This window comes from Aphelocoma coerulescens, chromosome 9 (assembly GCF_041296385.1).
Source record: "Aphelocoma coerulescens isolate FSJ_1873_10779 chromosome 9, UR_Acoe_1.0, whole genome shotgun sequence".
In the NCBI taxonomy this organism is placed as follows: Eukaryota; Metazoa; Chordata; class Aves; order Passeriformes; family Corvidae; genus Aphelocoma; species Aphelocoma coerulescens.
In genome coordinates, this window is record NC_091023.1 from 4,386,007 (window position 1) to 4,403,206 (window position 17,200).

General features: G+C 38.9%; 1 long non-coding RNA gene across 1 annotated transcript; it reads right to left on the reverse strand.

Moving 5' to 3' along the window:
* Positions 1 to 4,605: 4,605 nt before the first annotated feature.
* On the reverse strand, positions 4,606 to 16,623 carry LOC138114910 (uncharacterized). Its single transcript, XR_011152879.1, has 3 exons — positions 16,482 to 16,623; positions 15,937 to 15,964; positions 4,606 to 5,180 (listed from the first exon to the last, which is right to left on the reverse strand). It is a non-coding gene; the product is annotated as an uncharacterized lncRNA (long non-coding RNA).
* Between the last annotated feature and the right edge of the window lie 577 nt (positions 16,624 to 17,200).

Consider the following 17,200-nt stretch of genomic DNA (forward strand, 5'->3'; position numbering starts at 1 on the left):
TCTCTGCAACTAGGGGAGCTTGGGTAATCTTCTGGTCTTTTGGGAATTGTGCTATGTATCAAAGTGGCAACCAGCCATTCCATATGGTTTTCATTCCATTCAGTCTAAAGGAGCTTCTCTGTCCTGTTATGTGACCATTTAAAAGAGCAGAAACAGAGCTTTTTACAGCACAGATATGAACCTACAACATGACTAATATGTGTAAGGGAGGGAGAAGTATTTAAGAGCCATACAGAGCATTTGTTTTTATTTTAAGAGTGCATATTTTTTCTTTTAGGTTCCATATAAGGCAGTTATGATTATCCAGTGTCTTGGTTTTGGTCTGCCTGCCTGGTTCTCATTCTTCTGGGTGGTCTCCCCAGCCAAGTTCCCCAAAACCACAAGTTCATAATAAATATTTAGGCATTTCCTTGATGCTTTAAAAGCAACATCTTCAGTTAGTATAATCCTATAATATAATAATTCTTACAGGCTGCCCAGAGAGTTCACGGAGTCTCCCTCTTTGGAGACATTCAACATCCATCTGGACATATCCCTGTGGAACCTGTTCTAGGTGACCCTGCCTTGGCAGGTGGTTGGACTAGAAGACATGCAGAGATCCCATCCAACCCTAAATTTTCTGTGATTCTATGAAAAAGCATTTAGCATATTGTACATCAACACAGCTTTTCCAGAGTTTCCTGATTATTCGTGGGTGTGTCCTATATGTAACAGTTACAGAGGCAACTTTGCAGTCTGGAATACCCCAAATTTTCAGGCTAACAGATGTCCTCATATCTGCCATCCAGCAGCTGTACTGCTGATATGCTGTCAGCTAGAGGAACTGCATTTTTTAAAAGCCAACTTCTGAAAACTCATGGTCCATCTTTCATTACAAAGTACATTCAGAAAAGTCAATTAAGAATTGACTTCACAACAGAACCCTTAAGACACCCTTACACACCTTCTGTTGCCATGAATGAAATCCAGTGTTCAAGGTTCTCAGCTTCAATAGACTGCAGCCTTTCAATTCCAGTCAAGTCAATGGAAAATAGAATTCCACCTCAACAAATTTGACATGTCATAGTCAATCCCATATGTTTTTCTGGTAACATTTTGCTTTGAAAAGATAAGGTGAGTGTTAGGCAGATTTTTATTTACTAAAAGCCAGTTCATTAACTACCTAAAGCTTTTTACTAGCTATATTTTAGAGGTCCTGTAGTTGGGTATATTTAAGTGAAGGTTAAAACACTAAAAAACCCCAGTGCGTTGTGAGAAATTAGAATCATAATTTCTAAGCTCTTAAGGTAACATTCTAAAAATATATATTTATTTCTGAGTGCTAATAGGAAGACTTCCATGACCTTGTTCTTGTCAGTGTGCTATTTAGAAATAAAATCCTGATTTGCAAAGTTTGTTCCAGATAAACACAGCTGCACACATGTGCTCACTTGATTGCAGAGTGCCTGCACAACTTTGTTTACGTGGGCCAAATCAGCCCACAATTGCACTTGCAATCGAGGTCTGAAATCAGCAGAGGCTTTACAAGGTCTGCTGGTTAAAAGCTCCACCATGCACACATTCAGCATATTTGAGAAGACCCTACACAAAGCTGTCTGTTGCATCTTGGAGATTTGATCCCAGTGGTGGTGGGATCTGGGTGTTTCGCTGGGTGTTTGCTCCAGCTCACCTTCCACAAAGTGCACAATACCAGGTTTTTCTTCCCCTCCTTTTAGGGTATTCATCTCAGTAGGGAAAAAAGCTCAGCAATGAATTATCTTACTGCATTTACATACAGCTTCACATCCCACCTGAACATCAATCTGTTCTAGCAGGTTAGTATCTGTACATTTGATGTGCAGGAGAAACTGATGCAACCTTAGTTCTTAGTCTGCAGCCATCTTTAGAGAAATGTGCTTTATGTTTTTGAGCCAAGCAGGAATCAGACAGCACAGAAATGTTCATTCTCTCTGCCTCATATAAGCTACATTGTTAATTTTTAAAAACATAACTAGCATCTTTATGACAGCTCAGTTTTTTGTGCAGAGAAAGGTTTTCCAACACAGCTGAGTATCATGGAAGAAAACATTAAGACAGTTGTGGGACCTAATGCTGCTTCACCAGGTCGTTTGCAAGACTACCCCTCTTTCTATGAAACCCTCAGCCAGCTCCCCAAAACAGTAAGTCAGTTGGCAAAACTTGGTCCTTGTGGTTCTGATTATTTTTCTGTACCTGCCAAAATCCCAAATGTCACCAGGGAACAAGAGAAACCTTTCTTGTTAACGTGCATAATCAAGTTGAAAGAAGTCACAGTGTACAGCACCCCCAAGTTCACTACATTTGTAGGCTCTCTACATTCCAACAGGCACTTCAGAAAAGTTAGTACTGCTTTATTGTTTCTTGCCAATCTTTTTGAAATGAACACAAATCAACAGGGATGAATTTGGAAAGTCCTACCTGCTATTCTGAAATAACTGTTAGTTTAAAATACCTACTGCTCTGATTAAAGTGTTAATTTCAAATTTCTCTGTTGCAGAGCTAGGACTGAGCAGTTCCCAAAGAAAGGTGATTAATGACACTTTGAAAGGTACTTGTGCTCACTCAGAAAGGGTGGTAGCTGCAGATACAGCCTAATGCTGACAAAAAAAGAACATGCCTTCATTCAGCAGTTTGACTCTGAAAGTCATAAGTGAGCACAGCTGAGAAAGCAGAGTCAGATAAAGTATTTTCATGCAGAAAAGAGATGTGTGACAGTTTCATAGATTTTGAGGTTGAAATGAGCCAATAAATCTAACAACCTCCTGCAGCACAGGTCCTCTCACACATTTTTGTACTCAGTGTAGGAATTCAATACATTCAGCCAGTCCTCAGTAGCCTACCAAGTTTCTAACACAAGGAGTGAGCAGGAGAGGCCAAGGCTGGACACTGCACAGAGCAGAGTGTACCAAGAGTGTCCATATCTTTCCAGTCAGTATCCTTGCACCTTTATAGGAGAGACTCTCCTACCTTAAACTGGGAAAAAAATTGCCTCCTGATGGCAAGTGGAATTGAAGGCATGATGTTAAAGAATCATGAGGACGTACCAAGCAGGCATGTAAGCAGGACTAATGAGTGTGATCCAGTTCTCTGTGTTTAGGTCTTTTACTGTACACACTTGCTCAGGTTATCTCCAGGGCAATCTACTCCTGTCCTTGGATTAGAGGAAAACTTGGCTTCCTCATGCAGACTATTATGCAGCCTTGCTGTATTTTTTGCACCAAGAGCTATATTCTAGTTCTGTTCTACTCTGAGACCATAACAATAGTTCACAATGGTCTTCAGGGAAATTAAAGAAAATTAAAGGAAAACATGTTTCACAGGAAAGTACAGATAGTACAGAGACAACTGAATTTATCAGTTGTGAAGGAAAAACATGCTAGTTCAACCATGCTGCTAAAATGTTCCATTTGAAGGTGTCTAAATTTGGGTGCTAATTGAAGGTGTCTAAATTTCTGATTGCTTGATAATTCAGCCAAAGTTACCAGGCACTGTTTAAGAAAACATGGAAAAAAGATTTTGCTCTGCCAACTGCTGTCCCCACCTGTCTGTTGGCAAGTCTGCATTCAACAACAACGTGCACACAAAACTGATTCTTCTCTCAGTGATACTCCTGAATCTTAATTTTGTCTCGTGTCTGCATTTAATAGTTTCCAAAAGACTGTATACCTCACTGAACCCTTTTCATGAAGTTAGGGCAAAAATCTTTTATGCACCATGAAAAGGGAAACAGATTCTTCAAGGTGTTTCTAATGAAGAGATATAAAAGTAAGTTCTTATCTTCTTTATATCTCTCCCAAAGTTTCTACTTTGGAAAGTTGTTGAACTATAACAACTATAGTTTCAGGCCAGATAGAGAGACTTCTTGACGTTTAGTAAAAATGGAGAAAGGTCTTTGCATGCAGAAACTGCCAGGTTGGGCACGTGATCTCAGATCAAGGAATGTATTGTGTTCTCTTCAAATTCCAGAAAAATGAGGAATTTGAAAAGAAATGGAAACTTGTTTGCCATTTCTCTTTTTTCAGTCCTAAAGAAAAAGTTATACAAAGGATGTGTGGCCTACACTGGAGACTCCCAAAGAGCAGCTTCTTGCTTTGCTTGTGGGGAAGAAGTGCCAGGACCAAAGAAGGCTCACTCCAACAGCTGGTTAGCTTCCAGCTGTTCTGATACATTACTTTCTTAATACTTCTTCCCCATGCATGTAAGTAAAAGGCCTTAGAATGTCTTCAGAAACAGCCACTTGAACAAATAGGTCTCAGAGCCAGGGCGTGAGCGCTCTGAAGGCAGCAGAGTTTAATCAGTGTGAGCACAGAGTGAAGGTTGGCTGCTGTCCCTTTCACAGCTGCACAACCCCTGCTGCTCAGCCCTTCAGCACAGAGCCTGGGAATGGAGAGGAATTTCATATTTGAGCAGAAGACAATAAGAGTATTGTTACAGATCCTATGGGGCAATAGCATTTCAGAATATGCTGTATGCACACCTTGAGAGGACACCGATGCTGGCTGGTCAATTTGATAGTGTGCATTTTCTCTGTAAGAGATTTTAGGCTAACAATTAGGAAAAATACAGATTATGGAGTTGCATGGCAGATCTCTATCAATTTCAAACTGTAATTACTCAGTAGGAGTTCAAATGAAGAATATTTATTTCTATCCAGACTATGCATTATAGTGCAGAAAGAAGTGAAAGCTGAAGTTATTAATAAAATAGCAAGTTCCAGAGATCTTTATTCAGCAGGATGAATAAAAATTTAAGCATTTTAGGTTTTAGTTATTATTTAAGGAATTCTAAGACCATATATGAATTAAATGCCAAACAGGTTCACGACTTAACCTTGGTTTGCAGTACACAGGGGCAGCTCTGTTGGGGGGCAGCTGTAAAAGTGATCATTTTTAGAGGACTTAGAGCTACAGCAGAAACTGCTCAGGGGATTCATGGTACATTCTCTGATGGCATATACACAGTTGAATTACTCCCAGGTGACCCAGTTCATAGCCATCTAATGCAGAAAATGCTTTCATTTTACAGCAGGAATATTTGTAACCTGCTAGTACATTTGTTTTCCAAGCAGACAGGGTTTCAAATAAACTAGGCAACTCTGTTCTCTTCCTTCCAAGTTTTGGTAAAAACATTTCAATCCTCTTCAATCTTCTTCAGGTTATACTCTAGATGTAGAGGAAAGAGGGTGTAAGTGTTGCTCACAGCATGATCTAGAACAGTCTAGCAGACCAGTCATTCGTAATCTGTTCTGTAGTCTTATATATTAAGACACACAGGAAAAAATCCCAAACACACACACACACACATACAAACCTACAAAACCAGAAAAACCCCAGACAATCAAACCCTAAGAATTACAAAATTACAAGACTAATTTGCTTTTGCAGTAAGGGCAAATCTGGCTCTCGGACAAGAGTTGGACTACATGTATTCAGAAAGTTCTATTTCCACAAGAAAGAAAATACCACTGTTAATCACTCTTTCTGAGTTACTGTAAATACTGACAGCTGGATTTAGAAACTTGAACTAACATGAACTTTAAAGTTCGTTCACTGGATGAGGAGTCACAAAAAATTTTCATAAAGAGAGCCCCAGTGTCAGATCTGTGGCTTTTGTTCCATACAGTTGGTGACTGAGAAATTCCCCATTTTCACTTACAGTGGAAATGCATCCTATTTAGTATAGTAGCCAAGATTTTTAACAATTATTAAGCACTTTCAGGTAGGAATCCTCCCAGGCTGCCAAAGACTCTGATTCTACAGAAGTAATAATAAGGAATATACGGGGAGAAAGTCCGTGTCCATTTGATTAAACTATAGCAATAACCAGACATTCTAAACAAAACACAATGTGTTGAATTGGTGTTCATCAGCCCTGCCAGCTCCAGAAATGAAGGGTTTTGGGTTCTACACTACTACAGAAATCTTTATCACTTAAAAAGATACTCAAGAGTTCACACCATGAGGAAAGGCTATGCTAGGCAGTTGTGCTTTTGCTGCTCAAGAATTCCCAGCTACTTCAAGGAAACTACTGTTGCCCACTGCTGGATAACAGTAAGTGTTTAAAACACTATGCTATGAAGACATTGAAATGATAAAAGCCATAATTCATCTCAATCAGCAGCTTACTACGAAAACGTGTTTTGCAAATCCCAAGACAACGTTCTACCAATGTCTGTCCAAAAGCCCTTAATGCAGGTAGAGAGCACTGCTGAGTTGTAGTCTGTTCCTTAAACTGTGGATACCAGTACACTTTAAGCTGATTTTGAGGAGCAGGAATATCTGCTCTACTTGCTTTGCATAATCAAAGAACCACATAATACCTGGAAAAGTAGTTGATGATTTCAAAGATGGGGTGTGGTTAGCCCCCTACTAAATTTGTATCCCTTTGAGAAAATACTACATCTCCATCCAGGACTTTGGCAGATGGTGGAGCAACATTGTTTAAAGATGAATTTACAAGGGGGATGGCTGGGGACTTGGGCTCCAGTAGCCCTTTTCTCTAGCTGCTTCCAACCTTTGCCACTGTATATATAGATGTGGGCATGACCAAAGGTATGCAGCACAAAAAATGGCCAAACTGTGGCAGGTCCTCAGGCAGGTCACAGCCAAGCAGCATGAGATCAGTGACACAAGGGCCAGTGCAGATCAGCTCTCTTCCACCACTGTGGGAATCAGAAAAGTCCTGAAAATCATCTTTGTGCCCTCCAGCTCTATACTCACTGACGAGAGACAGCACAGCTTCATTTTCAAAATGGCTAGAAGGGTCTCAGGCTGCAGGTGGCTGGAAAATGTGGTGTAAATGTCTTACTGGGATGTTGGCAGAGCTCAGGTGGGAGGCATTCCTTGTGGGACAGATTCACTGCCATGTAAAACTTCCCTGAAGCAGTACAACACAGTGATGTCTTAATGAGCTACAGAAAGCTGAGAAACCTGATCATGGCTATTATTTCAGTAATTCTGAGTTTGTTCAATACCCACTGCTTTTTTTTCCCCCTTTTTTTTCTATTTTTTTCTCTCTTTTTTAATAGAGTCAAAAAGCCTACATTCAAAAACATGAAAAAGGTGGCTTTTTTTTTTTTTTTTTTTTTTTTTGAGGGTGGAATGCAACTAAAACTTGTTGCAGGATGTCAGAATCAAGAACTGGTAACACAAGTGAAACCCAAACCACATGAATATTGCTCATCCATATTTGTTTTGTTGCAGTAATTTTGAAAAGCAGTCAGCTAAACTGATATAGTCAACAGTGAAATAAATTTGGTGTATTTCTGTTCTAAGGCCCTGGACAAATGAAGAACACTACTGATCTCTTTTTAAACTCTCAAATTCATTGATCTCCATTTAGACATCCCATTGCAAGAATGAAATCTCAATTGTCTTAAAATCCATTTCCACTACTTCCTTTAAAGGAATGCTACAGAGTCATAACTGTAAGACTAGATCTAATTAATTGGGACTTTGTGCCAGCACAAATATCAAAACAGCTGATACTTTGTTTTTTGGCTGTCTGTCCCCTAAGACTATTCAGTAGGTAGGAAACTCAATTACTTTGTTCAAGTTCCATTATTCTCTAAAAGAAATGCAAAATTACTCTTTATGCTGTGACTTCACTTAGTTTATCCCCTGGCTCTTTTATTGCTTCTAAGGATGAAGTATCATTGCAACATTTGCACAGAGTGTTCACCTAGCATTTAAAAATATCTCTGTGCTCGTTAAGGAAAAGCCCAAATACACTGTGACAATTATGTCTTTGTTTTGTTTAGCTGGGTACATAATATTTTGCAAATGTGTGTGTAGAACATACTGCATTTCATTTCAGTGCCATAATGGAAGTTTGGGCACCAGAACTGGCTATGTTACCAACACAGCACTAGAATAATTCACTCTAATTTCCCTCGAAAGTAAACACGTATCCAGCTACGTTTATCACTGTTCCCTAAATTTACGTTTTACATCCTAAGCAGGGTTGCTTAATGTCCTAACTCAGGAAGGTGTTTCAGACATGTTTTCAAGTATCCCTCTCACCTCTGATAGCTGGCTGGGCATGTCTCTGGGTACTTTCCTGAGGTCAGCTTATGCCACTACAGAAAAAGCAACAAGGGGCAAAATCTGCAAGGGATGTGTCACGTCTTACTCAAGTATCTTGTAGTGATGCCAACGTGAGGGTAAGTGTTGGCCCTCCTATTACTGCTAAAGGGCAAGTGGAAATTAGCTGTGAACGTGATGCTGCTAACAGGTAAGTTCTGATGAATCTGACAGCACAAGGGCATAGCTAAAATGGGGCTGACTATTTGGTACTGCCTGCTGTTGCAGTAAGACAGTCCCTACTAGGTGATCTACTTTTCTTTCCTGTCTCCAGGTACTCGATAGCATCCCTTTTACATGATCCTTTCCATCTAAGGTAAACAAAACAGCACTGGAGTAACTTTTCCATGCAAAAGGAGGTATGGCTTTTTGAGAATCTGAGTACGGTGCAGCCATAGACTGGTGTGGAGGAGGAGTTGCTTTTGAGCACTTCCACTGACCTCTCCATTTTGGGCTTTTTGTCATGAAGCTTGCCTGAGGCTAGACACTCCCCCAGCTTCATCAGAGGTCAGCTTCTGATTTGCATGCATCACACAGGACCACTTTTAATGCTAAACTTGTTAAGACAGGTAAACGTTTCACTTCAAATTGGAGCACCTCTGCTAAATTTCCTATCAAGGCAAAGCAAATTTCCAGCAATACTTCCTGCTGCACCTTCTTTTTGAAACTCTACTTCCTTTCTCCCTTTTTTACCCCTTCTCCTAACTTTGCACAGTAGTAGGTAAAAGAAGGTTGCTGCAGAGGTAAATCCTGTAAGTGTCTAGTTAGGGTATTTTATCATCCCTTTTGGATATTTAAATATTGCAATGAAGCTGTATCAGAACTTGACATCAGGTCATGCATCTATTTATGTAAGTACATTCAGAATTCATGTTTCCTTGGTATTAATCATTAGAACTCATCCCAGAATCTGAGCCACAAAAGCAAATCCTCTCATCTGAACTTAAATAAATAAGAGCCAATCTGTTTGTGCAGGTAACTTATAATAGTTTTGCTTTTATAATTAACGCCTATTGGAATACTTAACATATAAAGTTTAAAATAAATGAGAGCCTACTGGCATTACCTAGATATAGGGAATATTTTAAACTGCTTCAACAAGCTTCAAAAATAATGTTCAATATCTCCAATGTTTAACAATCTTCCAAATTTAACTACTCTACAAGAAAAGTCAGGAAATAAAATGGCTTTGGGTAAATGATACATACTTAACTCACCAAAATTAAAATCAAGGGTCTTACTTTGTTATGAAGTTTCCCTATCAGATGGAGGAATTTGCATCTATTCCAAATAATATCAAAGCTTTTAAATTATTCTACCCGGGATATAAAGATAAAGTAAAAAAGTCTTTCTAGTAAATAGGGTTGTTCCTGTTTTAGTCAAGAATACATGTCATGAATCCCTTCACAAAACACCAGTTTTGTCATTTTCCCAATAGTTTCACTGCAAGATAACAATGTTTAGCTCTGAAATTAAAATTAAACCAGTGACACTCATTTCTTGACAAGCATTACTTTAAAAGCAGTAATTCTCACACCTATACCAATATAATGGCATCAGCTTCAGTAATCAATCTTGTATTACTGGGTTGATAGGCAGAGCTTGGCCAGTTCTTTAGTTCTGCATCATTTGGAGTCCCCTACAGCTGTTTCAAACGTGACTGACATTGTCCTGTTAAAATCTCTGCATCTTTTCTCTGAGTCTTTTTCCACATTTATATTAAGAAAGCTATGGAGGTAAAAGCCAGGGGAAGCAAAATCCCAGGGGATAAGCCATCCTACTGATATCCATTGAGAAGCATTTTGGCATGCCTGAACATCTCACTGCCATTGCTGGAATCCTATCTGACCAGCATTTTCAAGTGCGCAGCTACCAGCCAGGTGCAAGGATATTGAATCAGTTTAATTAATGCATCACAGGCATGTTGAGCTTCACCTCAGAGGATTCCCCAAGAATCTTTCTACAGCTACCAATTCAGTACAAAAGAATTGTCAGTAGATCAAAGCTCTCCTTGGGCAATATCTAAACACCTAACCCCAACACTAACCACCTTATCTGATTCCTCCAAATATGCTGAATACACTGCAAATCACAGTAATGACACAGTAAAGAGACACGAGTGGCAAATGTTTTAGAGTCTTGCACTTACTTTGACCAGGTCTGTTGATATTCTTAGAAAATAAGTCAGTTCCTGGTACCTCACCTTTGATTTTATGCTCTGTGAAAGTTCTAGGTCTAAGCTAATGCTCTGAGGGGAATATCCTCACCAAGCTGTCATTTAATGCTGCCTGGTCTGAATGACCAATCTCATATTGGAAACAAGATACGTAAATCCTGATAGTCAATTTTACCTTCTGCTTCATGTGATAAGGCAACACTCTGCATAGTGATAGTAATTTCAGTTTCCTTATCACCTCCTGGGCAGGCTTTGCACAGTGCCAGGTTTTTGCAACCATTTTTGTTCCAGCTACGCTGTGCTATTCTGTACTTCACCACTATGCTGGTCCATGCTTTTTATTATATGCACTCTAATTTTCATATTTACTTCAGTTTTGCAATAACATTATAAACATAATAACATTATAAATATAAAGGCTACCAAATACTGCAGGATGCAACTGTTTGTTAAACATTTTAACACCATTTATCAGCCTTGGTTAGTTATTGCCCTTGACTCTTCCAAAAATCCTATGTCCCTAGAAACCACAGTACCCAGCATCAACCTTAAAAAGCATTGCACTTTCTTATCTTCCCAAACAACCAAGTACAGTAGTAGTGCCTGTGGTTCAGCCTTACAGGAGCTCCCCTGCAGAAAAACCTGCATTTCTAATTCAAGCTTCAGGCATAAGATAATTTTTTTGGCTCATCATTATTGACTGTAGGTTCAATCTGCTTAAGGGAATCATTTATCACCACACTCTGATTTCCAGGTGCATAAGACAGATGAACTAATTATGCTGGTAACTTACAACAGTCTTGTAACAGCTACTTGCACTGGAGCTACACCAAAATGTGGTGAACCACAGTGTGAAAAAGCTGGCTTTATTCAGAAATTCTCTATATGCTCTCTGCATCCCACTATCCTTCACTTGGGCCAATTCATCTGACTTAAGCAGTTGTGTGCATATGGTGATGCAGCCTGGCTCACTGGTAACACAGCAATTTATCCCTGCTAAGGCTCTGACACGGTAACTTCTGTATCAGGAATCAACAATGTATGTTTTCTCATCCTGTAATGAATGGAATGTGTTGTGATTCACAGTTAAATAAAAATGCTGAGAGAGGTGTTTAGCCTGATTCTTGCATCCCAGCTATATTCAGGGCAAAACTGAAAATACTCATTGAAAAAACACTTTGTCAGCTTCTCCCAGTAACAGCAGCTGGTAACAATCCTTTTAGCTCTTTTCCTTTCTGAAAAGGAAGTGAAACCTGGGGCATCATCATAACCAGCTGTTCATCATCTGGGATTTCCCTCATGTTGGCAGGAGCTCTCAGGTCTGTATTTCAGGTGGCTTTGTAACCCTCTGAACAGACATGCACAAGCTAAGGCAGAACTAAGTTGCAGAAGGCAGAATAGATCTGTCATGTTTTGGATTCACAGCTTGCTCCTTCAAGTCTGAATGAGCAGTTCAGTTGGCCTGGACACTACTCAATTAATTCTCCCTTCCTCTTCTGTCCTCCTTTCACCTGCATCTCTCTCCCCTTCTCAGCACTACATTACAGGAACAGTGAGGTTGCCAAGTTTAGCTTCAGAAACAACAAAAAAAAAACCCCAAAAAACCAAAACCACAGACTCCAGCAGATTCTCAGGTATGGAAAATTCAGTTCAGTTACATTTTGGCAAAGACCTTATCTTTAATTGTTCACAATAGGAAGTTTCAGCAGTAATAAGCAATTCTGTCAACCTCAGTAATGGTAAATACAACATTAGTGCTGTGCATATGCACACATTCACATCTATTTTCATACTGTGCACAGATTTCCTGCACAATAGAGTAATTTCAGTTTTCCCATGCTTCACAGCTTGGTTCTGATCAGTTAAGGAAAAGTGGATAAAATACCAGTGTTGAATATTTATTTGCTAGCTTATTTCATTTCAGTGGTTAAGGGGAATAGCATACGGTTTCCTAGAAAATATTTTCTTCAAATTGCTTCTCAATTGGTCTGATGTCATCCAGAGTATTTCTGTCCATAATGAATAAGACATTAGGAAAGGGTATTTTTCACAGATAAAATAAGGAAGTAATTTTAACTCCACATCAGCACTGTTGCAGACTTTTCAGTATAATTTCAGAGTCAAGTTTTTATATTGTTGGTTGTCTGGGATTGGGTTTTGGGGGGTTTTTTTTTTGGTATTATTACAGCATGAACAAGCCAAAAGAAAAATCTGTGTTGCAAGATGACAATACACTGAGCTCAGTTTAATCAGTCTAAAAGTTTGTGAATTGAAAACTATACACTCCTGGTAAGCTCCTCAGAACTGACTGTTGGGGATTCTAGTCATGGACTCTGTGCATGAAATCCTATAACTCATAAAATCACTATACTCATGCAAAGCACGGCTGTGCCTTGTTATTGCTGAAAACCCAGGACACATATTTGGCCTTCCTGTTTCTGAAGCATGCTCTGAAAAGAGCTATTTTCCTTATGAAATAATTCATAAGCTGTTTTAAGGAGCCTTTCTGATAAGGGTTTTTCCTTTACAGGGAAACTGTTCATCACAGTCAGGTTTGACCTGAAACTGACACATTGTTCAGAATGAAAAAAGATTAAACCCCACATTTCTCAGCTTATGCTTAGTATTTAAATTCCTTCTCTTTTTCGCATCTGCATAGGGAGAGCTAGAGATTGCAAGGTGTGTGGGCTGGCCATTTCTACTGGCACTCCTCAGAGCTGTAATGAGCATTTGATTTACAAGTCCTTTGAATAAAGCAGTTTATCCAGACTGGCTCTGGATCAGCCAGAGACTTTCTGTATTTCAATGAACAAATGCATTCTTTGCAGCCATCCCACTGACAATAGAGTCTGAGGTGCTTGGGCCCTGCATTCACAGTGCAGAGCCTTGCAAATTGGTGTTTTCCTTCGGAGAAAAGTGCCTTCCTGGAAATTCAAACCACAGAATACAATTATGTTCTATAATTCCCTCTGAATTTTATTTAACCCTTTTAGCGTGGACATGCCCAGACTGTCCATCAGAGGGGTGATAGGAAGCTCAGACTAAATGAATGAAGGAGGACAGAGGCTGTACCTCTTTATGATGGTCTCAGAGTCAGAAACTGCAATCTGTGGCTTTCCTGCTCTAATATGATGGGAAAGCTGCACCTTAATTTTTTTATGTCTTCATTTTTTTGTCATCTCTGTTATGAATACAGATGTTTCTGAATAATTCCGCCATTTTGCAGTCAGCTTTTCTGAAAATCATAAATAAACTGGTACCTCATGAGTAAGTAGAGATACCTCATGGACAGCTGAATGTATCCAGCAAAGACATCCAAATTAATACAACATTTGGACACATTGAAATCCTACCAACTGCAACTGAATGTGGTCACATTCACCATAACGTGTATGGTGACTAAATCAGGATTCCAAAATTGTTCACATTCCAAGGGCAACCAGGACCCTGTTCATTCTTTGTACAGTCAGTTGTTTTAGTTATCAGGTGATGTGTTTTGTAACTAGCATCCGGGTAGTGCACATAAGATGGAAGAAAAATTTAATACTTTCATATGAAAACAATCAAACCATGCAAGCAAGCAGAAATATCTTAGCTGAAATATCTTAGAGAAATAAATTGTGCAGAATAGACTACAGCACCAAGCATATGATACACAAATAACCTTAATTTAGATGCTAATTAACCCAAATGTAAGAATTACAGGGTTAATTAAGCAACATATCCCTCCCACAATTTTGTCTGCTGCAGACAAAGGTGAGAGGAGAAGGATCTTACCATTTGATTAAATTAGCCACAAGCCACAGTGGGAAGTTATGATAAATATTTTTGGAAAGCATTTAATTATGAGCCCTAAGTAGGATGGATTCTGCATTTAGATTACATCTATTTTTATTATTGGACCTGAAATACCAAATGATCAAGAAAACAACCACGTCAACAGCTATGTAACAAATGCTTCTCCTGCAGCACAGTTATTAAACCAAAACATATATTTCTAATCAATGTAGTTGTAATGAGCATGCAGAAAACTCATTAAGTTTAAATTAAATCCTTATTTCAAGCACAGTGTGACCACTCTTGGTACAGTGGCTTTTTACACAGACATTTTCTTTTCAAGCTCTGTTCTCACTTTTCCTTGTCTGTGACACCACCCCAGCTACCTGTAAAGCAAAATTCTCTGCTTAGGCTCAGGCAATTTGGTAATGGTAAGAGAAGCCTTCATGCAGAGAAGATTCTCAGCTAGACTAAATTTATTCTTTGGGAAATGGGAGAATTCCATGACCTTTATAACAATGTTCCTTATTTGAGTATTGATTCTGCAAGATCCATCAACAGCTGCTTTAACTTAGGACATCTAAAGTCACTCCTTCCCTAATAAGCCAGCTTACAAGCAGAAGACTTGTTGAGAGCAGACCTCAGGCTGAAAATAGTTTCTAGATTTTACTTTTAAAAAATAAGTTATTTTCTTCAGCTATTTCATTCCAAAAATTCAGCGAAAAAGATCCCTGGCGGAGAATTCAAAACCCAACTCATGGCTCACAAATAGAACTATTTTATCAGCACGGCAAATCCCATGAGGAAAAACATCCTATTAAGAATATTCAGAATGATGCACAGGATTTTCAGATTAGTTGTACTTTAATATTTAAGTGGTAAATGCTGAATTTGGTCTATTTAATACTTTACCAAATGGCAGAGGCCGAGACTCAGGATGCATTGGGGATTTTACAGAAAGTCAAACAATATACCTGACCTATTAGGTTCAAGGAAAATTTGTAAGTTGCAAGCCTACTCAAGGATTCCAGGGCAAAAGCTATCCTGGTATGTCAGCCCAAGCCCTGCTTTAAAAAAGCTTCACAGAGACAATAGCTAATTTTTCAAAGACCATCCTGAAAAATAGGATGAAGTAGCATTTGTTCTCCATGGATTCCAAATCCAAATATTTAACAGGATGTTTTTCACCATGCCACTGTACTGTACAAAAGCAGCCAAGATAAGAAAAAAAAATTAAATTTTATTTTCCAAATCTGCTATACATTTTTCTAAGATTTTTTTAACCAGCCAGTTATATTCATAAATTTAAGCTGGAAAACTTATTAGCATAACACTAGAAATTCTAATTTAGTTACTTGTGCTTTCTGAAAATACTGTGTTCTGCAGAAAGGGCTTAAAAATATTTTCACTGCTGTCTCATAGAACAGTTGCTTCAATAGGTTGCCCTGAGCTTAAATCCAAGATCATTGCTGTTTCTAGAGAACAGTCTTATTTGAGAGAGTTTATATTGCAGCTATTGGTTCCCAAAGTAACCCAGATTAATATCTTTAAACTTAATTCTTAAACTACCACAAACTGTCATACCTAAACTCACTCCAGAAGAGTTAATGACAGAAAAACACTGAATTGAAAATCCTTATCCATTTGATAAAAGAGCAGGGTAGAGAGATGTCCTACATCAGAGGCCAAAGGGGAGTCAGGACATAGCACACTAAACTTCTCATTGTGTTCTGTCAACAATTCTGAGTTCATAAACATTTATCTGCCCATTTTATAGGGTTCAGTCACTCCTCAGAGCTCTCCCACAAGCCAGTCATTTTAATGATAACCAAATATTGAACTTGCTGCAAGTCAATAAAAACATTTGTTGACTAAAATACTCACCCTATAAACAGGCAGAGTTAGAGGACTTCTGTTATAAAAGAGTGACAAAGTAGAAAGAGGTGATTGGCAGATTAGAAAAAATGAGTAATTCTCTGACATTACAGTTAGTAGAATGCACACTATTAAGTATAGTACTTTTATTTACTGGAATAAATCTTATCTAGTATCAAAATAAGATACAGAGAAATGTGTATTTACAGAGGAACACAAGGCTCTACTCTGCAAAGCTTAGCAAGAAATGGTTCTTGGGTCTTATTGGCATCTTCACATTGGTTCAGCTAAACCTTTGATATCATTCATATTACAGAGAAAGGTGACTCAGGTGCAAACCCCACGACTCTGTCAGCAGCAAGATTCTGCATCTCTTGATGTTTCACCTCTAAACATGAAATGTAAGAAACCAATTGATGGACCTACCTCTGTTTAAAACTGTGCTAGTTTGAAAACAAACCAGTGAGAGGCACCAAGTCAGAATAACAATTTAATGGAAATTAAAGAAAAGGAAAAGAAAGTAAAAGAAAACACTGACAGAGTCAAGATACAACCTGAGTCCCTGTTAGGCAGGGTAGTGGTAGCAGTCTGGTGGAATGGTGGCTGCAGTCCTCTGAAGTGGTGATCCTGCAGTAGAAGAGGTCTGCTCTTCCTCAGACAGTCCAGCGATGGCTGTGTAGCTCCTGTCCTCTGGAAATCCAGTGGAGCCCCCATCTCTTTGGTGCTCAGAGTCCCAGTTATATCCACGATGGGATGCTTGGTTCCTCCCTCTGGGTGGAGCATCTCACAATGGGATAATGAGTCATGAGGCCAAGTGTTGATTAGGCTCGTTAACAGAAGATGGTCTGGAGGGAGTTATCTCTGAGTCACGGGGCAGGACAATGATGGGCCATTAACAGAAAGATAGTCTGGGGGGAGGAGGCAAGGAAACACTGCCCCACCTGATTTCAACAGCTCATGAGGATGGGAATAGAATACACCTCAACCCAGGACAAACACATAAGAAAGAATGGTGTAGAAAAATCCCATAGTCCCTAAGGTCATACAAGGGTTTTCTACCAATACTTATGTCCCATCCATCACTTGCACATTTTTTTCAGAATACTTTTTCCATTTCTGGTTTTAAGACTATAAGGCTATATCTGATTGTTTCAAGGAGCCACAGATATTTCAGTGTGGCTTAAAAAAAATGTAGAGGATCATTGATTGTTCAAGTTTTGTGGTCATTTCAAAACATCATTTTACAGTGGGTGTTTAACTATTTGTGTTTGCT